General features: G+C 49.2%; 1 protein-coding gene across 1 annotated transcript in view; it reads left to right on the forward strand.

The window, feature by feature from the left end:
- Nucleotides 1-895: 895 nt before the first annotated feature.
- The window catches only part of CHST8 (carbohydrate sulfotransferase 8), a 103,556-nt gene continuing 78,479 nt past the window's right edge, over nucleotides 896-25,972 (forward strand). The window contains exon 1 of the mRNA XM_080644436.1: nucleotides 896-1,169. The gene's annotated coding sequence lies outside the window, so the exon portion shown is untranslated. The remainder of the gene's footprint in view (nucleotides 1,170-25,972) is intronic.

The raw sequence follows: 25,972 nt of genomic DNA on the forward strand, positions 1-25,972 counted from the left end.
GCAGAGCCCCAAGCCCCCTTCACATCCCTGCCTTGCGCTCGTGCTGAGTGGCTGTGGATCTGGCACGTCCCCACTCTGTGGTGGGGAGTAATGTATGGGGAGGAGTCACTTGAGCCCGGTTGAACTCATTCACGACTCTCCTGGCTCTCAGGCCCCTGACCAAACAAGGGCTTCCTGGAGGTAGCCCTCAAGGTAGAGTCTGGGTCAGGGGACGCTTGCAGTTGAATCAGGGCCCCAGGAATTTGGGCATCGGTGTGACACCGAGCGGTCTGCCCAAGACCTTGGCCGAATTGCACCGAAGCTGGATTTCTCAGAAGCTTCCTCGGTGCAATCCTCTGCGTTTTGCTAGCCCCGCACCCCCGAAGCGTGGGTCCTGGGCGCGCACCCCTGCCCAGCTGTGTCACGGCCTGCTCTGGTGCCGCCTTGCTCTTTTCCCGAGTCGGCGCGAGCGTGCGATCCACAGAGGCAGTGGCAGCAGTCTGGCCGCGGTCTGGAGCCAAGTGACAGCCGGGAGTCCACCTCTCAGGAAACCCAGGAGACACGGGCGGCCCACGACTACCTTCACCCCCGCGGCCGCCGGGCCGCGCCCAGCGGCGGCTCCTTCGCAGCGCTCAGCCTGTGGGGCCGCGGAAGCCGCAGAGCGCGCGTGGGTGCGGCACCGGTGAGCTCCCGGGAGCGGCCAGCGGATCCCAGGAGTGATCCCCTCCCGGCGGGGCCACCGCCGCTGCTGCCACCACTTCGGGGCGGGGCCCAGGCCGGGGGTGGGGCGCCAGGCGGGCGCGGCGCTATTTCCAGCCTTGCCGAAGGCTTCGCTAGCACTTCGCTGGGAGCCTTCCCGGCGCGCAAGCCGCATCCCGCGCTGCTGTGGGGAGGAGAGAGGAGAAGGCGGCGGCGGGAGGCGGGAGGTGGGGGACAGACCCGGACCAGGGCGGTGGAAGAACACGCCACCGCGCCCTCTCCCTCTCCTGTGCGCTCCGTCGCCGGCCCCACGTCGCTCGCTTCACCCATCGCTCGCAGTTCCGCTGCGAGCTGGAGGAGGTGCAGGGCCCTAACAGAGCTGGGGTGGAGGTCCTCCTTGCTCCCCCGGCGCCCCAGAGCCGAGGATTCGCCGTGGAGGACCGCGCCGGGGCTGGAAGCGCCCGCGGCCCCGCGAGTGCCGGCTGCGACAGGTAAGTGCGCTGCGTCCCTGCGCCACCCCTTTCCCCGCCCTGTGCAGGCTCCTGGCAGGGAGAGGTGCCCCGAAGGGTCCCGAGAGGGCCCAGAACTGCACTGCGACCCGGTCCCGCGAGCCCCCGCGAATGTGAGTCCGAAGCTTTGGGCGGAAATAGGATGCGCGCTGGGTTCTGGTCTGGCAGCACTTTGGGGACCCGCTCCAGTAGTGGGAACCCGCTCCAGTAGTGGGAACTTTAATTAGACTTTTGCTTCTTGAATTTCACTTGCGGCCGCGCCTCTTGGGCTCTCCGGGTCCCTACGGATCCTCTGCTCCTCCCAGCCCTGGGTGCTGGGTGAGGGGAGGCAGCGTCTGACTTCGAAAGGGCCCGGCTGGAGCGCCCCAGGCTTTCCCGCGCGCCTGGGACTGGGACACTAGGGGCGGGTTGTGGCGTGCGGGGCGTGGGAGGAGTTAGAGGCCGCCTCGCTTCCTACCCAGCGGCGGAAGGTGCCCTGACGGTCCTTCGCGCGCATCCCCACCCCGCGAGTCCCCACCCCGCGACTCTCCTGGGCACCGGCCTGTTTTGTACTCGAGGCGAGTGTGTGCGTCAGTGATCGGTGAAGGTGTGTGTGCATGTGTGCAGGAGTGCGGGAGTCGGAGTCTCGGGCGACTTGGGTGGGCGGCGAAAAATCCGTCTTGCCGCCGGACCCAGCTGAGCTCCGGCTGTGGCTGCAACTCCAGCTGCTGGCTTCTAGTTCTGCACACCAGCTCTGGCCTCGCGGAGGTCGGCCGGGCCAGGCGAAGGCGCCTTTGCGGGTTTCAGCGGTGCCAGTGCTGGCGCTTGGGTCGGAAGTGACCCCTCTCTTTTCCCCGGCGCCAGACTGCCCCCGTGCCAACTTTGACAGCACAGCTGGTCTCCAGGCCCTGCGACCCTGACCCAGAGCTGATGCAGCAGCCGCACAGCGCCCTCGGCTGTGGATCCTGGCTGCCCGGTTGTCTAACCGAGAAGACTCCCTGTCCTGAGGAAGGATCTGGTTTCACAGTGGACCCCCTTCCTTGAGCCGAGACTGGCTATCTTAAGGGGAATGGGCACCGAAGCCCTCTATGTCTGCTTGACCGGGTTTTACCCCCAGCAGCAGAGCGGAAGCGGTTGAATAGAGGGACCACAGCCTCTCTGGAGTGAACCGGGGGAGGGGCAGCGGCAGAGGGTTAAAGGGCATACTACCCCCTTCCGCATCCCTGGGGTGCTTACAAGCTGCACGCCCAAGCCCCCTTTCTTTGGGTAAACTTTCACATTTGGGTTCACCTTGACCCTTGCTCTGCGGTGGAAAACTTTTTCTAAGTCCTGCCCTACAACAAACAGCAGGAGTGGCAGAGTTCTCTTTAAAATTTCCCGGCCTCATACCCTCTATCCCTGTCAACAAGGCAAGGCAGACGGGCCACAGTAATGGGTGACACTCTGGTCCTTGAAGGATACCTCCCTCTTTTAATCCACAGCCTGCCGTATGTGGCAGGGAGAGGGTCTGGGAGCCCTGGGGGGCGGTAGAGGAAGCACATGGCAGAGCCTTCATCACATTTGCCTCTGTGAAGTGACCTACAGGAGAGATAAAATTCAGATCTGAAGAGATGGAGCTTCACAGGGTGATCAATAATTCTATAGCATTTGAACACAGAAAACCTCAAAGTCTGACCCCATCCCATTGCCTGGCCTGTTCACTCTGGGACATACAGATGGCACCGCTTATTGATCTATTTACCTGGATTCAGACTCCACAAGAGTGAATTATGTTCCCCAGGTATTGATTTCTCAAAAGACCCCAAATTAAAAAGGCCAGGCTTTCTTAAAGCAAGGTCAAGGATTAATTATTTATGGAGAGACATCAATCAGCCAGTGTGGGGCTCATTTATAAATTGCCTGCATGGGCAAAAGGAGCATCTTCTGATTCTGGCTCCGGCGGGGAGAGGAGGGGCCTGTCTGACCTCCTGGGTTTGGCGGAGGTTTCCTGGACTGTGGCAGGAGGAAGTTGCTCTGTAACTCAGCCTGCTGTCAGAGATGCCTTTTTAATCTCGTAGCCACTTGGGAAATTTCAGGCATATTTGCTGTGTTTCTGTAATGAACATTTACTGATTACAGAGTATCAAGGGAATTTCATTTTTTAAACATTTATTCAAAGCTCTGTTTATGTAAGCTAATAAGTCTGGGAAAGTTCGGCAAAGATGTTTTTGCTGCATGGTTGTTGGGAAAGTATGCCTGGTGGGCTCGTCTCAGAATTTACTCTCAGTTCAGTTGAAAGGAGAAGAGTCAGATTCTCTTGATTGAAAGCGTCATGCAGGTTGCTTCTCTGCTCTTTACTCCAAGTCTGAGCCAGCAGGGGCCTCATAGGCTTTTTGTGGTTTTTTGGATCGAAGAGATGGTCACTTAGAGCTTTTATCGTTGTTTGCTGATGTGTCTGGATGGAGGCGCGGGAGGTGAGCTCTGGAGCCTTGTGAGGCTGGCAGGGGAGGGTGTGGTGCCCCATCTCCTGCCCTGGAGTCTGGGAAGTGTGTCTCCCCTCACCGGCTGCACTTCCCTGATTTCTCCATCGTGTAGCAGCCATGTCGGAGACACGTGGAGTGGGGAGGGAACCAGTGGGCAGGAAAGTGGACACAAGTTTATGGCATCTTTTTAATGAACAACCGTGGCAATTAGAGTCAGTAAACGCTGTGGGGAACAAGTGCCTAGCCTTTTAGCCAGTCAGAAGGTACTGAGTTACAAACAGAAGATTTATGAGGTGCTGGCCCACAGAGAGCAGTGTGGCCCGGTGCAGGGACAGCAAGAAATTTTTTTAAAAAGGGTGAGGATGGTTCTCTGGATGTGTATATGGCAATGGTGTCCTAGAGCCCCAGGAAGTTGCTGGGAAAGGCAGCCTGTGTGGTGACAGTGTGGTGACGGTAGGCTCCCTGGCACTATCTTTGGAGTCATAGCCAGGACTTGCCTGGCTTCCGAGCAGCTGTGTTCCTTCCCTTCTGGGGAAAGGAAACCCTTGGGCCCAGACAGCCAGGGGCCAGAGCTGCATTAGCACAGGGGGCAAAGGACACAGGAGACACCATCTCATTCTTTCCTGGCTGCAGGCTGTGTGACCCGTCAGCAAATCACCGTGGCAGAAGATGAGACTTACAAATTGGTCGAGGGAAAAAGTTGTGACTTTAACCCTGTACATAACTACCTGTCATTTGTGATCTGGAGCTGCCTGCACCTGCTGGCCGTAAATGCAGCCTCTGCCACTGACGGCATGAGGAGGCCTGCATTCAGGTGGGTTGACACCCACAAGCAGCCCTGATTCCACCTCCAAAGCCATCTTTCAGGAAGTCTGAGTGTCTGTATGTAGGCAAGGTGCTGGGGCTGGCAGACACAGCTGCCCTCCCAGGCCAGTGACCTGGGTCTCAGCATTTCCACTTCCCACCTTGAATGCCATGCATTGCTGAGCGGTCAGTGCTTCTGGCTGCTAGTGACTGAGGACAAGGCACCCTGTCTCTGCCAAGACATGGTCAGAGCCGCCCCTGGCAATGACATTTACTTGAACTAAATGGGAGTTGTCAACACTGAAACCTGAAGCCAAATGACCCTCCGTCCCACACTCCCAGTTTCAGACCTGCTGTCCATCTTCTTCATTCTGCCATCCGTGAACATTTACTGAGCATGGATTAGGTGTCTGTCATTGTGCCAGGCTCTGGGGACACAAGATGAGCAAAACTAAGAGTGGTCCTTGCCCTCGTGGGTTTTGTAGTTTTATGGGACAGAAATTCCCTCACATTCATCCCTCACTGATTCAGGCTTTGCCTGCAACACTATTACTAAACAAACACACAGTGTCTGTGTAAGCCTAGGCTACAATGAACATATGAAGGACTTGGCTGGGTGAGTATGAGATCTACAGTAGAGATATCTGGCCTAGACTTAGGGGTCAGGAAGACTTCCCTGAGGAGGTGACACTCAGCTGAGATCTGAAGGAGGAGCTGAAACTAAGCAGGGAGGGGTGGGAGGAAGTGAGGGAAAGGGCTTGCCTGGCCCAGAATGTAAGTGAATGAGAGGGAGCATGGAGCACATCCAGGAGCTGCGGGAAGGCCCATGTGGCCAGCAGAATGGAGAGGGGAGATGTAGTTGGAGATAAGTGGAGTTCTGTCTGGCCCTGTAGGGCCTTGAAGATTTTGTGGGGGAGAGGAGAGACCTGGGACTTGAGTGTACAAGCCCCTGTAGAGGAGGAGTCCAGTGAGGAGGGAGCTGCAATAATCCTGGAGGAAGGTGACCATGATCCTAAAGAGGAGTGATGGACATGAATCCACCAGGGAGAGGGTGAGGGTGGTTGGACCATGACCCCTGGATCACGACTGGGAGCTCTGAATGCTGAGGCAGGGCACCCTGGACCAAGCACCTGTCCACTCTGGCTGGCCTATGTTCTTCAGGGCTGGGGCTGTCAGGCAGCTGCTCGTGTGGCTCTGCCTCTGTGCCTGTGCCCGCTTGGCCCACCTTCCAGCTTTCCTCTAAGCCCTTGGGCCTTCTGCTATATTCCCCATGTGGTCACCACTTAACCCTAGCTTGTGTGCGCACTCAGTAAGTTACAGTCCAGTACCTGTGCCCAGTGTTCTCTGGTGAGGACAAGGTGTTATGATGCCCACCTTTCTCTTGACCTGCATGTCGTCCACTTAGCTTCCTGGTGATCTGGTAGGTCCATTACCTGACACCCACTTGTATCTGACTTGGCAGCTCCGCTCCTGTGCCCTCCTCTCATTGCCAGCCCTCTTTCCTTTCCCTCCTACCTGTAGGAGTCAGCCTGTACCTACTCCTTCAAGGGGCTCTGCCCATGGCTCAGAGATCCCCAACTCCCTCTGATGGCTGTCTGCAGCTCAGCTCAGGTCCCAGCGTCCCTGCAGACACCACCTGGTCCATGCAGCTCCTCCATAGCTGGGGTGGGACAGCAGGTCTGTGAGTCACCCCACTTCCCATGGTGCTCACACTGCTGGCTGTGGGCCCTGTTCTGAGTGGTCACTGAGCTGCAGGCAACAGTCCAGGTCGCTGTCACCTTGTCCTCACTCTGCCTGGGCCTGAGCCAGCTCCTCCCTGGCTGGGCCAGACTCGGGGACAGGGGGATGAGAACCAAGAAAAGGAAACTAAGAGGTACAGATGTGCTCCTTGGGCCCCAGGCCTCTCTGGGCTGATTCCTACCACCCTTGGCCTCTCTGCCTGGAGAGTGGACTCATCAGACTAGTCTTCCTTCCTATTCTGGCCATTGCCCTCACCTCCATGGACCAGTGGCCATGCTCTTGTGCCTATCAGTGGAAAAGCGACACAGGAGAGCTCCTCTGCCCGCAGCTCCTAGATCAGGCACAGGTTGATGCATACTTGGCAGGCAAGTCCTCCCCACCTTCAAAGCTGCCTCTTCGTGGGGACTGATTTATCTCCTGGGACAAGACCCATCTGCCCACGCCTGTGAGCTCTGAAACCCTCCTCCATCCCTGAGATCTAAAAAACAGGGGTCTGCTTCCTGTGCTTTTAAGAGGAGCATCCAGGCATCCAGCAAATACTGACAGTGGTCCTTCCATGGGCAGAGCCTCCTGCCAGATCGCAGAGGAGGCTGAGCAAACCCAGGCAGGTCACAGAGCTGGTGCAAATACTGCTCTCTCCGGCAGTCTTGGCCACATTGAGCTCCGCACGGAGAAGGTTCTCGGTGATTGCTGCTGGCAGGCGGAGGGAGCTAAACTGTGCAGTCTGTCTACACTAGTGGAGCCACTGTGTGATGCAGGCACATTGTCTATACTGTTGAGTCTAGGGTTTGAGCACCTTCCATTTAGTCAGTGCCTGCCCCACTCCTGCTGGGATCTTTGCACAGGTTCAGAGCTCTCAAACTCTCTCTGTCTTCAGTGAATTTCCCTGTGGCTGAGCTCAGCCCAGACCCCGGCTTCCAGTCAGACAATGGCTTGATCCATCAGGTCTGTCTCCCAGAGCTGAGGGTCCTGAGCCCAATGTGCCTTGTCTACACTGGTTGAGCCAGTACCCAGAGCAGGCACTATCTATACTGATTGAGCCCGGTTCTGGCTGAGGGCTGTCTGTTTACATCGGTTGAGCTCAGTACATGACTCAGGCAGTCTACACTGGTTGAGTCACGCATCACGCAAGCTGTCGAAACTGTCTGAGCCAATGCTCAAAGCAGGCGCTCTGTGTACTGGTGGAGCCAGTACACGGTGATGCGTCCAGCCTGCGGCTGGCTGAGGCCTGTATTCTGGACTTCTTCTGATACCCTCCCCAGGAATACTCCTTTCTCCCCTCCCGTATACACCTCTGGGTCCAATTTAACTCCTGCTTCCAAGGAACTTGTCTTGGTGTTCGCTCAGCTTTCCCATGTCTTACTCCAGTCTCTGCTGGCTCAGAGCTGGGAGTGGTGTGGATGTGGGGCTTGGGGACGCATCGTGATCTCACCTGGATGCCCCCTCCCCCATTGGGCTTGGGGGCTGAGCTTGCTGCCACCAACAGATACAGAGGCTGCCTGCTGTCAGTGGTCATGGCCCCCTTGCCATCTCTTACGGCAGCCACGCACAGGCCTTTTTCTCAGGAAAGTCATCTGGGCGGGAACTCAGTCTCCATGCACATGGAAAATTACACGCTTCTCCAGACTGAGTCCCTCTGGCTGTCTCCTGCTTAGCTTTGGGGCCTCTATCTCCATTGTTGTTATCTTACCTCCTGAGGGTTGGCCTTGTCTGCAAATTTAACTTCATCCCTGTGAAAGAACAATCTATGCCCATTATTTAACTCTTCTCAGTTCCCTCTGCCATGAACTGAAGTGTCAACCAACAACCATGGCAACCAGCTCCACTTCATGCAGCCACTTAGAGGTTTGACTGAAGCTAGTACCTGGAGTCAGACTGCCTGGGTTCAAATCCCAGCTTCACCACTTAGTCACTGTGTGGACTAGGAACTCAGTTTCCTCATCTAGAAAATGGAGATGTCAATAGAAACTGCCTAAGAACCATTGTGCCTAGAAGCCAGCCAGCCCCAAATCAAAGGCAGCTACCTCTATTATTATTGTTGTTGTATTATTTTTATTATTACTATTATTATTAATCTCCTGTGTTTGGTCTCTCAGCTGAGGCTCAGTCCCTCTTCATCTCAGGTGCAAGGAAGTATGTTGGTCAGTGGCCTTGCCTGGTAATGTGACAAAGGCTTAGAGGGCATGTAAGCTAACTGGCTAGTATCCCCTCAAGTCCCACCTGTTCTAAGCAGTTTCCTATCAGTGCCTTTTTTGTGTTCCACATTCAGTACATTTAAAAATTTTTATTCCAAACACATTATGCACACCCCAAAAAGTGCACAGATTGTGTGCACAATGCAGTGAACATCCGCAAACAAAACAGGCCTGTGTGCCAGCACCAAAGCAGAAATCAGAACGTGACCAGCATCCCAGAGGCTCCTGTGCCTCCTTCCAGGCACCTCCCTCCCCACAGCAATTGTTCTCCTTACTTGTAATGACATTGGTTGGTTTTCCTTATTTTTAAACTTGATATAAGTGGATTCATAAATCTGTACACTTTTGTGTCAGGCTTACCTTCATTTGTGAAATTCATCCACATTGCTGGGAGTCAGTGTAGTTTGTTCATAGTTATTACTGTGTAAGATTCCATTGTATGAATATACCCAATTTATTTATCCATTCTCTTCTTGATTGACATTTGGATTGTTCCGAGTTCTGGGCTATTATGAACAGTGTTGCTCATAGAGAAGGAAGTGCACTGAGCCCCCAGGGGACTATGATCTCGTTGACCCAACAGGAGAGGGCATAGGGCAATAATCAGAGTTCATTGGTGAGTTATGGAAGGCTGCCAGGAGGAGGCAAGCTTGGGACTGCATGCATGTTCATTTTGCCTGTGTCCCTTGGACATATGCACACACTTTAATAAGTGTGCCCCTACAAGAGAGGGGCTGGGTTCATCTTTTGCAGGTGTTGTCAAACAATTTTCTCTAAAGGTTATACCAATCCCCACCCCTCCCCTGTTATGTGTGAGAGTTCCAGTTGCTCCACATCCTTTCTAACACTTTGTGCTGCTCGTCTTTTATGTTTTGGCCATTCTATGAGTATGTAGAGATATCACACTGTGGTTTTAATTTTATTTCTCAAATGATTAATACAGTTTATTTTTTGCCAAGGATATGTTGAATTTGAAAACATTATTCAACAAACTTAAAAATTCACTTTATATCCAAATTATAGATAGATGTCTTAAATGTTGCAGGTGCTGGTGATTGCCTCTGCTGGGCAGGTTTGAATCTGGAAGGCAGTGGGTGGAGTAGGCCAGGTGTTTCTCTGGATGAGACTGGGAACCCCAACACCTGCCCCAGAATCACCTGGGGAGCTTATCAGAGCAGCAGTTGCTGGTCCTACCTATCCCAGCCCCCAATCATCAGATGGACCCCCATGATCTACCAGTCTCTCTGGGGCTCGCCTTTCTTTCCCTTCACAGGTTCCATGAGCATTGAGACCACCTTGCCTGTGTGTCCCCTGCTGGGTCTTGGCACAGCGTGCAATCCCGTAAATACCCACGGAATGAAGGACCAGTAGACAAAGTGCTGCCTGTGGGCCTCTGTCCTCTCCTACCCCCAATGACCTGATGGGGATTTGTTGGGAGCCTGAGCTGCTATGGGAGGGTTCTGGAAGCTGGGCTCTCACACCCTAGGGGGTGTCCTGTCCTGGGGCTCTGTTCCTCTAATGACTTCCCCCTTCTCCAGAGCCAGCTTCTGACCAAGGCCCGTGTTTCCAGGCCCCAGGCTCTGTGCTCACCCCCAGAGCTCCAGGCACTGGCCGTTGAGGAGTATCCCCTGGGTGACCTCATTCCTGGTGGGCTTATCTGTCATTGGGGCCCTCTGGAGAAGCCTGAAAGCCCTCTGAAAGCAGCCTGCTTCATTTGGCCTCAGCCTTTCAACACAACCTTTTCATGGACGGCATGCCCTCAGGTCAAGTGGAGGCCCAAGGGCATGTCTATGGCCATGCATCCATGCCTGCCCATCAAGTTTAATGGGGACGGTGGTGCAGCCTCCTTTTTTTGGCTGTAGCTTGTTCACTTTCTCCCAAATCTGACTTAGTTATTTGGCACGCAGCACAGCCTGGAGGATGAGAGCACTCTCTGGGTCAGACCGTCAGGTTCAAATTGAGGTTCTGTTCTTGTTGGGTTTCAAGACCCAGCCATTACCCCCAGGGGAGAGAGGCAGATTCACAGTCAACTCTGATGCAGCAGGTAGGGGTGACTGAGATCTCTGAGGCTGGGGAGTGAGGACAAAGGATTCTGGCTGGGGCATCTGCTGGGGGCTCCACAGAAGAGGGAGGCCTGGGCTGGTCTTTAGAGATGGGAAGGGGGGAGTGAGGACATCGGCGTGTAAAGTCCTCAGAAAACGAAGTGCACTGAGCCCCCAGTAGACTATGGTCTCGTTGACCCAACGCGAGCAGGCACAGAGCAATAATCAGAGTTCATTGGTGAGTTATGAAAGGCTGCCGGGAGGAGGGAAGCTTGGGACTGCATGCATGTTCAGGGCCAGGGGTGAGAACTTTATCCTGGTGCCACTAGAAATTCTCTCCAAACTGCCAGATCATGGGCAATTGACAGTTGAGCCAAATACCAGTTGCTCTAAAACGGCGACAAAGGACGCCCGGTACACATTGTTTATGCGATGTGGAGGCGGGTGTGGAAAGATGGAAGAGCTAAAAGCAGTTTGGGAAAAACAACACCTTTTTTTTGTGTGTGGAAAGACAGATTAGAAAGGTTTATGCTCTTCTGTGATAACTAATATGAAAGGTTTATCAAAGTTTAAAAAAAACCTTGACACTTTCTCCAAAATTGATTTGAAGACTTGGCAGATTTGAGGAATCATTCAGTAGCGTTTTATGGGTCGATGCTAATTTGATGCAGCAGACCCTTGCGTGCATCACGCCAATTTACTGCCAAAGCAACATTAAGCACCGACCTTTCGTGCAAGGTTTATAGGCGGATAGCTCATAAAGATGCATGCTTGACAAGTATTCTGCTTCTCTTAGGATGTGCAATATTAAGTGTTTAGCAAAAAGCAACTAAATCGCCCTTGCCTTTTGCTGGTAAACAATCTCTGGGGATTTCAGGCTTGGATCCCATGCAATATTTCACCACTGTGGGTCCTGGTATGTGGGGAGCCTTTGTCTCCAAAAGCTGTGGTAAAGAGAAGTAGGAGGAGCCCTTCGGCGTGGAGGATGTCCACAGGGACCACTTTGGAAATAGCTTGTAACCCAGGACATGGGAAGCCAGTGACGCCCTTCCTAGAAGGAATCAGAGGTTGCCCCTAAACGAGATCCTAGATTCTCAGCGCCAAGTAAATCCATTTCCTGCTCTCGTTTTTCCCCCTGGGCTGATGTGTGATGGATCATCGCAGCATGTCTCTTTGCGTCCAAATACGTGCTGTCAGAGCCTCTTCAGCGAGCAAATCATCAAGCTTTGTTTTGCACGTCAGAAAGGGTTTAACAATAAAAATTACCAGAAGTCCCTCCCGTCTTTCACCACTGAAAACCACTGCTCATATTTTCCACCAAGGAAAAGTGGACTTCCACGGTATTAGTCTCCTTAGCACCACGCAGATCCCTCGGTTCCTCCCATCCCAGTGTTAATTACCGGGGCTTAATGAAGAAGGTTGCTGGAGGGGGTAGAGTGTGCAGACCGGTATCAGCACAAAGCCTCGTGGGTTTCCGCCAGGGGAAATTTGATCCTGGACAAATGTCAAGGCGTTTTTGAAATCTGTGTTATGATATCAGCTCATTGCCAGTGTAGGGCTTCATTTGGATTTCATAAATATTGTATGGGGCTCTCTTATAACCACCTCGGCCAGCTGGAGAACACAATAGCCACCCCCAACACACACACACACACACACACACACACACACACACACACACACGCACGCGCGCGCGCGGAGGCACCCCACTGCAACTGCAATCTATTGCAGGGTTGTCATGAAAAGCCAATTGGTGATATTTCAATCACAATGTTCTTGTAACAAATTCCATTCAAATTCCCCTGGAAAGGGAGTTAAGGTTTCCTCCTGCTGCTGGGAGAATGATATGCTAAATGTAGCTTCCTGGGGCCCTGGCAGCCATCCAGAGCTTTGTAATTTATACTTCTCTTTTGTGGTTTTCCAAGTGACCTTGGAACTTCCAACCTGGAGGATTCCTTAGGTTTACACATTGCCCTTCAGCGTCTTGTGAGAATGGTCCCCAAGCGAGAGCTCTCAGCGCCCCTCAGGCTGCAGCCGAGAGAAAGGAGGTGAGCAGGGCTGCCCAGGGAGCCTGTGGCAGGTGGCTGGGAGATTGCTTGTGGCTGCTGACCTGCCCTCTGGAATTTACGTCAGCCACCAAACAGTCCAATATTGTGTATGAAGGCAGCCCGCAGGTGACAGGAGCCTCTCCCGCCCCAGCACATCATATCACCCCAGAAAAGAAGGGGAGGGACCATCTGCAATTACATTCGCCAGCTATTTTTGGTTGAGGAATAAACAAAATGGCCCAACTGCTGCTGTTACAGATTCTAGCAGAGGAGTGGCGTGTAGGAAAGATTAATGTACAATTAAAAGCTGTGTATGGGTAAATTACAGGGTGACAGCTATCTAATGCAAACACCGCAGACGTGTAATTAAGAGGCGTTACAGGCTCTCGAGGGTGAATTCGCTGAGGAAAGTGCTGGGGAGATGTCTGTGGAGCTGGACAGGGACAGGTGAGGGGACAGCGTGGTGGTGGGAGCTGGGGAGGAGGAGCCCCACAGCGTCGGGGGCAGACTGGGGTGTGATGGGAGCCCCAGCCCCGTCAGGTCGTCAGGTCGCGCAGCCTGCCTCTCCAGTGCCCCGCCTCGTGTTCCCAGCTGCCAGCCCTCCGTGGACCACCCTGCTCTCCCCTCCTCACCTTTGGCTCCGTGGCAGTGAGTGCCCATGGGCGTCTTCCTCCATGTTTTTAATTTCTCCTGCTTTGTCAGCTTTTTAAGGAATATGTTACATTATGTGGAAATTGGATGCTAACAAGATTTGTATGAATAAATTAGACTCTTAACTTTTTATGTTATTACAAAATTGAAATGGACTCTAATGACAGTCAGAATTAATGTTCTGTTTCAAATAAATGCCAGGGATGTGACTGAATTTTCAGTGCATTCTCCTCATTTTCCGTCTTTAGCCCTTCCCATAGGGCCTCGCCTGAGAGGGGGTCTCTCTCACAGACCGTCCCCTTCCACTGAGGCAGCCCGCTGTCACTCACCTGGCCTGCCCCCCAGGACTCCTCCCTGATGACCCTGGGGTGCTCTGCCCTCACTGTCCATGGAGGCTGCTGGGAAAATCTGCGGCTGATGCTCCCAGCGGCACCCCCTGCAAGAATTGTCCTCATCTTGGGCGGGGGGGGGGGGTGCTCCTTGCCCAAGGCCACACCCTATCCTGCATCCAGTGACTGGCTAATGGGACCTTCAGACCCTGAGTGCCCTGTTATCAGTTGGGAGGCATCGTGACTTCTCCCTCTGCCCTCCCTAGAGAGCCCTTCCCAATAAACCCCAGATTTCCAGGAAACTCAGCCCATGCAGCAGCTCCTAGCGATGATGGTTTTTCTAAACGGACTGCCAGGTGAGTGTCCCCTGCTGGGATCAGAATCCCCAAAGACCAGGACTGTTCTTTCTGCTTTGTGTCCCCTTCTTGAGTCCAGGACTGGGGTGAGGCACTGACCAGGTCCAGGCCCCCTGCACAGGGTTGAAGCAGCAACAGGGCCAAAGGGCTTTTCTGGATCCCAGTGGCCACACCACCAGCTCTGGGTGGGGGTGGACTTGAAGGGCTTTGCTGAGACAGAAACCCCAGTGTCCCAAAGGACAGGACAGAACAGGGAGGGACGGGCACTGGGGCGTGGGCACTGTTTCCCAGCTGAGGTGGGAAAGAAAAGGGGCCGGTGAGCTTAGATACGGATCAGCCCAGGTGGGAAATGCAGCCCGGTGCATCAGGGCCTCATGGCAAGGAGGTAGTGTGGTCTGGGATGCCTGGGACACTGAGGTCTTCGGAAGGGGGCAGTGGAACTCAGTTTCAGCTGCCATCACAGGAAGGGATGGGGTTCAGCGTGACTAGATGGTAAATATTATATGAAATCTCTTCCCTTCTGAAGTCCGGAGTCTAATTCAAAATTCAAAACCCAACTCCTGACTGCCCAAACAGTGTGCCCGTGAACTGCATTTGGCTTCTGGGCTGGAGGACTTAGGAGCCCAAGGCTTCCCTGGCTAAGTGGACACTTTCCCATCTGGAAAGTGAGGGCCAGAGCCCTGGGAGGAAACAGTAATTGCCCAAACTGCAGGCCACAGCTGCAGAGCTGTTGGCTGGAGATAACTGAGGCCTGACCAATTGTGGCCTCTTGAGACTCCCCATCTGCTGGAAGGGGGGGGTCCTTGCCCTGAGACTGTGAGCATCTGGGAAGCTGTTTGGGCCCCAAATAGGGCTAGATGTGGGCAAGCCCATCCCTGGCCACTTGGGCCACTTGGCTTGGGACTTAGTGGATGACTGGGTAGCTGACCCCTATCCCACATCTGGGGGACCTCACCTCAGCATCCCTGCCTCCACCTTCATGAGCCTTAGCAATTCCTTGCAGGAATGCTTTCAGAGGAGCAAAAGAGGAAAGTGGAAGTCTACCCAGACCATCGCTGGATCTGGGGTTCCCATACCTTGTCACAGAGAGGGAGTGTTTTATGTTTTAAATAATTTTATATACATAAACTCAGAAGTCATATTCATTTTATTAATTTTTATACCTGCCGCATGTAACCTGTTTAATCACTTTGTATACCACAAACACCTCTTCATGGTCACGGATCTGTTCCCATCCTACTTTTGACACCTGCACAGAATTCTTTCCGATGAGCTTATGTAAACAGTTCCTCCTTGGACGTGTTGGTGGTTTTCATTTTTGTTTTTCAATTTTAAAGAATGTTGGAGTGAACGTTCTTGCTGTATTCTTCTGTGTCATTTCAGAATAAATCCCTAGCAGTGGAATTGTTGGCTCAAGGGATATGCATGGTTTTAAGACTTTGAATAATTCCCGACAAACACCTTCCATGAAGACCCAGCGGTGCCTGTTTGCACACCAGCAAGTCTTCGTTTCTTAGATTTTTGTCAATATGATAGATTAAAGGGAGGCATGCTTATTGCTTTTTTAAAAAATAACTTTTATTCTCATCAAAATAACACCTATATGTAGTTTAAAAAGCACAGCTAATAAAAGGTTTATAATAAACCTAGCATTCTCTGCTTCATCCTTACTGCCCCTCCCAGCCTCTTCCCAGAGGCAACCACCTAAAACTCTGCACTGTTTCCCCTGCGTGTATGACTGCCTCTGTAGTTATACATAACATGCATGTCCTGCAGGTGTGAAATGAGCAACCAATTGTCCCAGCATCATTTATTGAACACTCACTCTTTGCCTTACTCTTTTAAAATGCCAGCTTCATCATTTGCTTAATTCTTATATTTACTGGGGCTGCGTTGGGACTATTTGACTTTACTCTGTCTAATCTTGTACCAGAACCCACTATTTTAGTGATTTCAGCTTATGAACATATTTTTACTATCTTAGAAGATAAGTCTCTTCTTATTATTCTTGTGTGACATCACATTTTTATTATTTTACATGCACTCTATATAAATAGTTGGTCCAAGTTTCAAATATCCAATGGAAATTTGTATTGGAATTGTGTTTCATTTATAGGTAAATTTAAGATAAATCTGCAGATAAATTGGTCTTTTACGTTATGTTTTACCATATTGCATCTTCTGATCAATTTATTCAACAAATATCTATTGAGAACTAGCTGTATGCCAGGCACTGTTCTAGGCACTGGGGGATATAGCAAGAAACAAAGCAGAGGAAGATCCCAGCCCCCATGAAGCCAACATGGTAGTTCTTTTTTTGAAAATATATTTTACTGATTTTTTACAGAGAGGAAGGGAGAGGGATAGAGAGTTAGAAACATTGATGAGAGAGAAACATCGATCAGCTGCCTCCTGCACACTCCCTACTGGGTATGTGCCCGCAACCACGGTACATGCCCTTGACTGGAATCGAACTGGGACCCTTGAGTCTGCCGGCCAATGCTCTATCCACTGAGCCAAATCGGTTAGGGCAACATGGTAGTTCTTTGAAAAGCCAAGCAGGCTGGCCAGTGTGGCTCAGTAGTTGAGCATGGACCTATGAACCAGGAGGTCATGGTTCGATTCCCAGTCAGGGCTCATGCCTGCGTTGCTGGCTCATGTGGGGCGTGCAGGAGGCAGCCGATCAATGATTTGCTCTCATCATTGATGTTTCTGTCTCTCTCTCCCTCTTGCTTGGAAGTTGAAGCACTTATTTATTCAATCTTATGGCTTTATTACGTTCTGAAAAACTTTCAGTCATCATCTCTTCCTTTATTCTCAACATTAGCTTTTGAATTGCCAGTCACACATATGAGGGACAGTGTATATATTAAGAATATGAACTCTGCACCCTGGCTGGTTTGAGGTAGAGTGTCAGCCTGCGGACTGAAGGGTCCCGGGTTCCATTCCAGTCAAAGGTGCGTATCTTGGTTGCAGGCTCAATCCCTGGCCCTGGCTGGGGCACTTCAGGAGGCAACCAATCAATGTGTCTCCCTCACATAGATGTTTTTCTCTCTGTGTCTCTCCCCCTCCCTTCTACTCTTTCTAAAAATCAATGTAAAAAATATCCTCAGGTGGGGATTAAAAAAAAAGACAGAATATGAACTTTGCAGATTGCTACATGAATTTGACTTTACCTCTATGCTTAAATTAATAGCTGAGGAAAATGACTTAAACTCTATTCTCAGTTTTCTCACCCATAAAATGGGCGTAATATTACTATACACTTAGGTTGTTATGATAATTAAATGAGTTAATATATTGGGTATACATACACTTTGTATAATTATAAAGGCAGTGTTTATTAAAATACATTTCATTTTCAAAACTGAGCTGTCTGCTGTTAAAGTGAGTATACATTGTTTTTGGACACCCTGTATGTAAAGTGCTTAAGACAGTTCCTGGCACATGGCCATCTCTATGTAAGTCCTAGTTATCAGTTCCCGGATGCCCCAGAGACCCCGCACTGACACCAACATGTTTGCCTCAAGATCATTATTACACGTTTACGAGAAGGACTTCGTCTCAGTCCCTAGAGATGCATTTCTGCCAGCGTCTCCATGGTGGTTCGTACTATTTTGGACCTCATTCTATTCTCTTCCTTGTAACCTCGGTCTCCTATTTTTCATGTATGCATTCTGGGTGATTTGTCAGATTTATCTCCTGGATCCCTGCATCTGCTGGTTTACTAATTATCTGTTATTAAACTCTCGCACTGTGTTTTTAATTTCAATCACTATATTTTTTATTTGTTTGAAATTCTATGGAGATCTTTCAAATCTCCATACCTGTTTTTGTAGTTTCCCATTCTTTTGTTATTTTTAGTCTTTCTTTACGTACTTAATAATCTAAAACATAATTATACTGCCTTTTCAGGCTTTTTCTTATTGCAGGTTCATGGAGTATTAGTTCTTCTGTTTGCTTATCAGCTGATTTTGCCTCACCATGAACCATTTCTTTGAGCAGGTTATAATTTCTGTGTGATATTCTAGGGAACCAGAAATGATCCAAACTCATTTAAGATTGGTGATATTTTACACAGTAGCCCTGTGCTTCCTGGGTTGTGAAAGTGTTGGGATTTACACCACCACATCGGAAGTGTAAACTTGGACCCCATGGCCATTGTGCCGGCCTGGGATTGCCATTCTTTCTGGAAATCCGCCCCCCACTCCCCACCCAAGATTGTTTTGTATTTCCCCAGACCGTTTGAGTTTTCCAGCCCCATTCCAATGAGTGGGGTCCCTGTGGAGCCTGCGCTTGGCGCCGGAGCTCAGACCAGGCTGCATCTCCTGCCCTTGCGGACACCAGCGCCCGGTGCTGGCCTCTGCAGTCTGCCCGCTGCTGTTCAGCATCTCTGGGCACCGGCTGACAGTTTATTGCTACAGCTCTCATATCTCTTCATTTTTGACACCTAAGGATTTCCTTTTCTTTTAGCTCAATTATGTATTTTTAATTATTTCATATTGTATCCAGCATTTCCGTGCATTTGGAGCTAGGGGTGGTGGTGGTGGGTTGTGTGTGTCTGCCATGATCTTTTATTTAGGATTTTTACATCTAGAGTGAAAAACAAGATTAGTCAGTGATTTTATTTTTGTTCATCTTTGGCAGGTTTTGATACCAGGGTTATGTGTTATTCATCAAATTAATTAGGAAGTTTTTCTCCTTTCCTTATCCTCTGGAGCATTTTAAATAGCATAGAAAATTTCTGTACCTTGAAGGTTTGAAATTTCCCAGTGCAATCTGTCTGAGGACACCGCCTCTGGGGGAGAATGAGGGTTTTCTGCTTGTTTCTGTTCAGCTTTCTACTTCTTAACTGTTTGTATAACTTCTGCTTCCTTAGACTATCACACATTCTATCAAGATTCTTAAATTTATTAGCACAGAATTCCACGTGGTATTCTTATATTTTAATAAGTTATATCTTCTCTAGTTATATCTTTTTCATTAATGTTGTGTTTCTCTCTCTTTGGTTTTTATGAGTAGACTTTACCAGGCAGTTGTATATTTTATTGGTGTTTTCTAAGACACCGCTGTTAAATTTATTTATTCATCCTACTATTAAACTCTTAAAAATCTCTACTTCCCCCTTTCATCTTTAAATCCTTTTTAAGTTTTATTGTCTTGCTCTTTTTCTAATGTTTAAGTTGAATGTCCAAGTCATTAATTATTATTTTTTTCCTTAAGAATAAAACACTTAAAGCAATAAAGTTTCCTCTGAGCACAGTTCTGGCCACATTCCATAAGTTTTTGTGTACATAAGTTGTCATGATTTTTCATACTGTAAAATTGCTATTTTGATTTCCTTTTTTATATAAGAGAGGTGTTTAGGAGAGTATTTTAAAGCTTTTTCTTTTTTCTTTTGTTATTAATTCTAGTCAGATATTATTATATCCCATACATTTTTTAAAACTCCCATATTTTCATGAAATCTAAAATGATGCTGATTGTAATGCACACCGTTCCATTTTTTGTACAACTAAGAAAGGCGGGAAAAGGCACTGCTAGTTTAACTCAAATATCCCATCAACTGTAAGATACACATTCCATATATGCACACACATGCATGCAAATATAAAATTAGTTTTGAAACTGTTGTTCAAATTTTCTCTATGGTTGTTCATTTTTTTATCAGCTTGATCTTTCCATTTCTGAGTGAGACCTGTTAAAATCTTCCACTTTAATGGTGGACTAGTGAATTTTCCTCATGATTGCCACTTTTTGCTTTATATATTCTGAGGTTTCGTTGGTAGATCCCTATGAGTTCCTAATTGTTATAAAAAATTTTATATTGCTCTTTTTCTCATTATGTGGCACTGCTCCTTACCCCGATTAATTCCTTTTTGCCTTGAAATCAGTATCACCATGTCCGCTTTCCTTTGGTTAACACTTACTGGCATCCCACTCTCCAGTCCCTTATTCCCAGCCTTTGTGTTGCTTTTAAAAGGTGTGTTTTTTCCCCTACCAAGATTGATGGTCTTCCTCTGGCAAGCAGTAGGCTCTCTATGTGTGTAAGCACTGTTTGTGAAGGTGGCAGAAAACATGAGGAAAGAAGGGCTGGGGAACCCCCACGCTTGGGTCTGAAACCCTGCACTGCCCTCTACCAACTGTGGGCACTGCACACATTGCTTAACCTCCTGGGGCCTCAGTTACCCCATCTATAAAATGCAGTAATAATGGTACCTAGCTATATGCTTATTTTGAGGATTAAATAAGCCAATACATGTAAAATGCTTGGATTGAGGCCTGGCACATAGGGAACATCACTAAATGTTAGATGGGCTTAATCCCTTAATATTTATTCCTCATTAATATTTTAGATTTATTTCCATTACCTTACTTATGGCTTCTATTTACTCACCTTTCTTGTGCTCAGTCCAATCAATATATTTTTCCTCAGTTGTTTTGAAAATTATAGATTTTTCTCTATCATTTAATTGAGTACTCTTAAAATGTTAACATACATATTTAACTATACAATTTTTAGCAAGTCTAAAGTTATCTCTTTCATCCTTTGAAATAATCAAGGGTCTTTGTATGCTGCACACTCTCCTTCCATCTTTCTACTTAGACTAAGGATTTTTTTTCTATCTTAATACCAAAAAATGCATTATTAATAAGTATAGTCAATAGTTCATTAAATTTGCTAACAAATTTTACCAGTGTTCATGTTTTTTAAATCCTGCTCCTTCTCTCTGGGTTTATTTTTCTTGCAGAAATGTATCCTTTACTATTTTTTCATTTTAGGTGGCAAAAGGTCTTTATTTTGCCTACATTCTTGAATAATTGAATAAAGGACCTTCATTTTCCTACAGTGCCTACCAAAACATGACACTCCTCCACTGTCTTCTGGGCAGCTCCTGAAGTGAGGATGTCTGCTGTTAGTCTAACTGTTGGTGGGTAATGTCTTTTCTTTCTGGCAAACTTTAAGATTTTTCTTTTTGCTTTTGATATTCTAGAGTTTTACTAAGATGGGTGAATTTTTTAATTTTTTTTATTATTCTGCTTAGCACTATGTGTACATTCTCAGTATAAGAAATCACGTGTTACTTTGATTTTGGAACATTCATAGCCATATCCCCTCAATGTATTGTTTTTTCTACCAGTACCCCCTTCTTTTCTTCTGGAACTCTATGTTAGATGAATGGGTGATAATTTTTAACAATTGCATAGGATTCCAGAGTTTGAATGGACCAAAAATTAATTAAACATTTTTCTACTAATGGCAATTTATATTTTTCCATCTTTTTTCTATTAAAAACAATGCTGTAGTCAACATTTTAACCTCCCTCTTTTTTCTTAAATTCTATTTTTATTGCATTATGGTTAGGTAATGCCTTCTATTGGGATTTTTTTCTCTACTCTAATGTAAGCCCATTTTTCTAAATAGTCTATGAGAGATTGAGAAAACTAATCTGTTTGCTGTGAGAGGGAGCGTCAGATTTTTATTACTGAAATCTTTAATATTCTCACTTAATTTTGTTTGTGTAATTTGTTCATTTAAAAAGTGTTGACACCTTTATGACTGGGGATTTGTTAAGTCCTTTTGCCCTAAACGTTTGCTTTCTAGACTCTGAAGCAATGTCCTGAGATATATTGGTGCCTGTCCTAGAGGTCACTCTGCAGGGCTGACCCCTGGCATCCCCTGGAAGCCTCATGGACCTCCTTTGTGGGCCCTTGGGCTCTCCCTGTGCCCTGATCCCCGAGTGGTTGCCCTGTCGCCTGTCCTGTGCCCTCTGCACTGGGCTTGCAGGAATTCTTGGCTCTGCCTGGTTTGTGGTCCACCCGCCCCCCACCCCTGCTCGTGGATACAGGCTCCACCCATCCCCTCCATTTTTACATTTGTTTGATCATTTCAATGGAAATTGGCAGGGAGAGAAATTAGACAAATGGTGCTCGTTGCCATTCTTAACAAAGAAGTCCCTTTCCTTCTGCCAGCTGCTTTTCCAAGCACACAAGCTCTTTTTCTTACTCAGCTCCATCTCCTTCCCTAGCTCCAGCCTCCCCATGTGCATGAGTTCATGGCAGGAAGGATCATTTTTAGCACCTCTGGTCGCTATGTGGGGACACAAGCCCCGTGGGGCTAGCAGTGTGGGCTCCTTCCAGGAGGACGCTCCTCTGCTTCCTGCTTATCAGGAACTGTCTCTGCAGGTGGATGGTAGTGAATGGCCAATAGTGGGCGTGTGCTGCACACCTGCAATCAGGCCAGCCCTGGATTGGGTGCATTACTATGTGATCCCATCAAGCTCCACATGAAGCCCTGAGAACTGCTGATGAGGAGGAACCTCAGGTTACGCACCGTGTGCATGGGCATCCAGTCGGCCAGTGGCCCAGTGGGATTTTTAACTCTCTTCCTGGCCTCTTGGTGAATTTCAGCCGGCGCAGAGCTCAGCATCCCCCGGAAACCCTCTCCTTTTCCCCAAAGGAGGTTCTGTGGGCTCATTGCTCAAGGGACAGTCTTGCTTCCCATGCTGGACCATCAGGAGAGAGGCAATGCCCACTGCCCAGCCACATTCTGCCCTGCAGCCTGCCTCGCCCCTGCCCCAGCCTCCTGTTGGACCCCTGCTCCTTTGGCAGATGTTTGTCCAGTGCCTCTGGCTGGGTAGAGTGGGTGGGTGGAACACTGCCTCCCACAGAGCTGTTCACCAGCAGCCAGAGTGGGTCATTTTAAACAGAAAATTGCCTACATCCCAAAGGGGGAGAGGTTTATGCTCGTCCCACCAGACCTTCGCCCAGAGTGCCACCCATCCGCCCATCCCTTACCTGCCCCGCCCCCTTCAGTTCTCATATCCCATCCTACACAGGGGCCTTCCTTTGCCAGGCCAGTGCCGAATACCCTTGCTGCAGGACTGTCTGCCTCACTGGGAACTCTGCGAGGGTGGTATATAGAGGCTGGCACGTAGTAGGTGCAGTGCTCTGTGAGGGTTGTGGAGGAGGGGGAGATAGTGAAGGTGGAGGGAGATGGAGAAGGCTGGGAAAGAGGAGGAGATAGAAGGGTGGGGGTGCTCCTGAGCCAAGATCCAAGCTCTGCCTGTTCCGAATGCTCTCCTTTGCTGCACTGTTCCCAGCGGGTGCCAGCTCTGAATGCCTGTTTAAGTCACTCCACGAAGCTCAGCTTCTCAATCTGTTTTGTATTTGCAAGGGCCAGATTCATCTTCCTTTTTTAAAAGTCAAGCTTCTGAAACAGTCATTTAAATTCACAATGATTCTTCTCTAAAATAGCTGCTCTGAACGGGGCGTTTGGAGCTGTGGTTCTCGGGGACTCAGCCAGGAGACATGCAGGCCATGCAGAGCACCTTGACGGGTGCGCGCTGTCCATGACAAGGGCTCCCAGGGTGGGGCCAGCTTCAAATAAGGGGGGAGGCATCGAGCTGCAGTCCATGTCGCTTCCGGAGGTGACCTGTGCACATTGGATCCATTCTCCTGGGAAGGAGAGAGCTGGTTCAGCGGCCACTCCAGATGTTTGCACTGAGATTAGATGTTGCAACACCTACACCTTGGAATATTCTGGACAATTAAAAAGCAAGAGGTAGATCTGTATATACTGCCTGGGAAACATGTCCAAAACGTATAGTTAATGAAAAAGCAAACTGAGCAATATGTACATATATACCATTTCTGGCTAAAAAACATATACATGCAAAAAAAAAGCCACAGCTATATATTCGCTGTTTACATATGTGTAAGTACAATCTTGCATCTAGAAAGAAGTCTGGACTAGATTAGGGTAGCATTGAAATGGTCTTTAATTGTATTGTTTGAAGTTTTTCCCAATGAGAATGTATTTCTGTGTATGTGTGTAATTTAAAGAGATGTATGGATTTAGAACTGGGAATCTACATCACTTATCCTGAGCTTCTGGGATTTTCATCTTTCTTTCTTTGAGTGATGATGTTGAATGGCTTATGCAATGTTTATTGGACACTCCAAAAAGTTTTCTGACTGATGCTTTATATGTAAATTATATTTGTAGTTTAGGTCAGAGGTAGAAAATATCTATTTAAAAACCAACATAGTAAATATTTTAGGTTTTGTGTCCCAAAAGATCTCTGCTGAAACTGTTAAACCCTGCCACCATAATGTGAAGCAGCCATAGATAATATGAAAATGAATGGGCATGGTTGTGTCCCAATAAAACTTTATTTACAGAAACGGGTGGCCTGTAGGATTTGACCTGTGGGTTGCAGTTGGCTGACCCCTAAAGATTTATTGATACCGATATGAAATAGAGAAAAATAGCAAATGGAAATGTGTTAGGAATTTAATCAGAACTATCATGTTGAGGATCTGCAAAATTGGAAAAAAACAAAAATCATTGCTTTTCTCAAGCACTGAACTGTAGCCTCTTCCAGCTGGACCTGGGCGAGGCTGGGCTGTGGGAACCCAGGAGAAAGTCCTGTGAGGGTGTCCTCTGTGCTCCACGGGGAGCTGGCCCTCCGGATCCTGTGCGAGTCTGGGAGGGGCCTGAGCTTGCACACGGTTGGCACTTTGATGATGTGAACAGGGCTCCGAGTGACTTGCCCAGCGAGACAGAGGACAGGGTCAGACTTGGGGCCGACGAGCGACCCCTTAGGTTTGGGTGGGGAACTAGTGGCGTCCCTGTGGCTGGATGCTGAGAGCCAGGCCTCCCCCGGGGCCAGCCCTGGCCCTCCTGGGTGGGGTGTCAGAACTGCCAACTCTGCTTCTCAGGGCTACAGATGGAACACTCATGTCTGGGACTGAGCACCTCATGCTCCATCTTGGCAGGAGGGTCAGGGACCCCTAGGGTGTGTGCGTTTTCTCTCCTCCACCCTCACCAGCTGCAGCCCTCCACGCTGAAGCGCAGGGGGGTGAAGGTGTGTGCCTGAGAGTGCACGTGAGCGTGCACACACTGGCAGCTGGGCGTGGCAGAGAATAGTCTCTAAGAGGTGAGGACAGAGAGTCCTCCTTCCAGCCTCATGGGGAGAATTGTGTCTGCCTGGCGTTTCCTGGGCCTCTGTGTGGTCAGGGTAGTGAGAAGAAGCAAGGCAATCCTGGTCCTGGAGGGAAGAGGGTGCATGGCTCCCCAGGGAAGAGCAAGTTATCACAGCTGAGAAAAGAAGGGAGTGGAAGGTGGGCCGAGCCCTGTGGCTGGGTGTGAGGGGAAAAGAGACTGGGTGTTTGGGGAGAGCGGGGAGGGGGATTAGATGGCTGCTATGCATACATGTGAGATCTCGGATGGGGAGGGAGAGAGGGCTCGAACAGGCAGCTGGGTGTGACCAGTGGGGTTTTGTTATCCTAGTGAGGATACCCAGGGCTAGCCCAAATGGGTGCAGCCAGTACCATTTCACCTTGAAGAATGGGGTTAACAGGGTGCGTTCCTTTTGTCTGTGTCCTGGCAGACAGTGTCACCCAGAGACCTATTCCTGGGTCTGGGCCCTGCACGTGTCAGGGCAGTGGGAGGAAAAATGTAGAAGAAAGCCTCAATGCCGCGCCCACAGGAACTTCCTCCCCGGCTGGAAGTCGGCCAGTTCGTACCCTGGCACAGCCCGGAGGCTGGCGCTGGCTGTTTGGTAACATCGCAGCGAGCGGCGCCTCGTCTCTATTTTGGTTCTGGCCACTGCTGCTTCTCCGCACCTTTCAAGAGTGTTCCTTCCTTCTGGAAGGCCAGGGTGCCAACTCCCCCAGCTCCTTCCCATTTTGGTAAATTTAGGAACAAATGGTGCCAAATTGTTCTCATCTCTTTCACAAGATTATTCGTAACCAGCTTCTTTTTTTCTCCCATTGAATGAGTGCATTAAAATTAAAAATCATTATCCACAGCACAGATGACACTCCCCTTCATGATTACATCCTCTTAATTGGCATCTGAGGGCCCAGCTCCGTTTAATGCTTGTCGGAAAATGTCTCAGACACATTTAATTTTTTAAGTTTAAAGGTCAACAAGAACGCCTTACCTTAATTTGACAAGTGTGCAAGAAATAATGCAAGACTCGTTTAGGTTCAGGTAATGCACAAAGAAATCTATAAATCAAGCTGGGGGAATATTAGATGATGCCATATCGGAACCATCTGCCTTCATGCTCAGAAGAATCGATACCACAAAGAAAGCGCCGAAGATGTAGTGATTTATGCTCTTGTGTCAGGGGAGAAATATTGGCCATTTTGAGAGTCACTTCGTATCA

Source organism: Plecotus auritus (assembly GCF_963455305.1).
Source record: "Plecotus auritus genome assembly, chromosome: 10".
NCBI lineage: Eukaryota > Metazoa > Chordata > Mammalia > Chiroptera > Vespertilionidae > Plecotus > Plecotus auritus.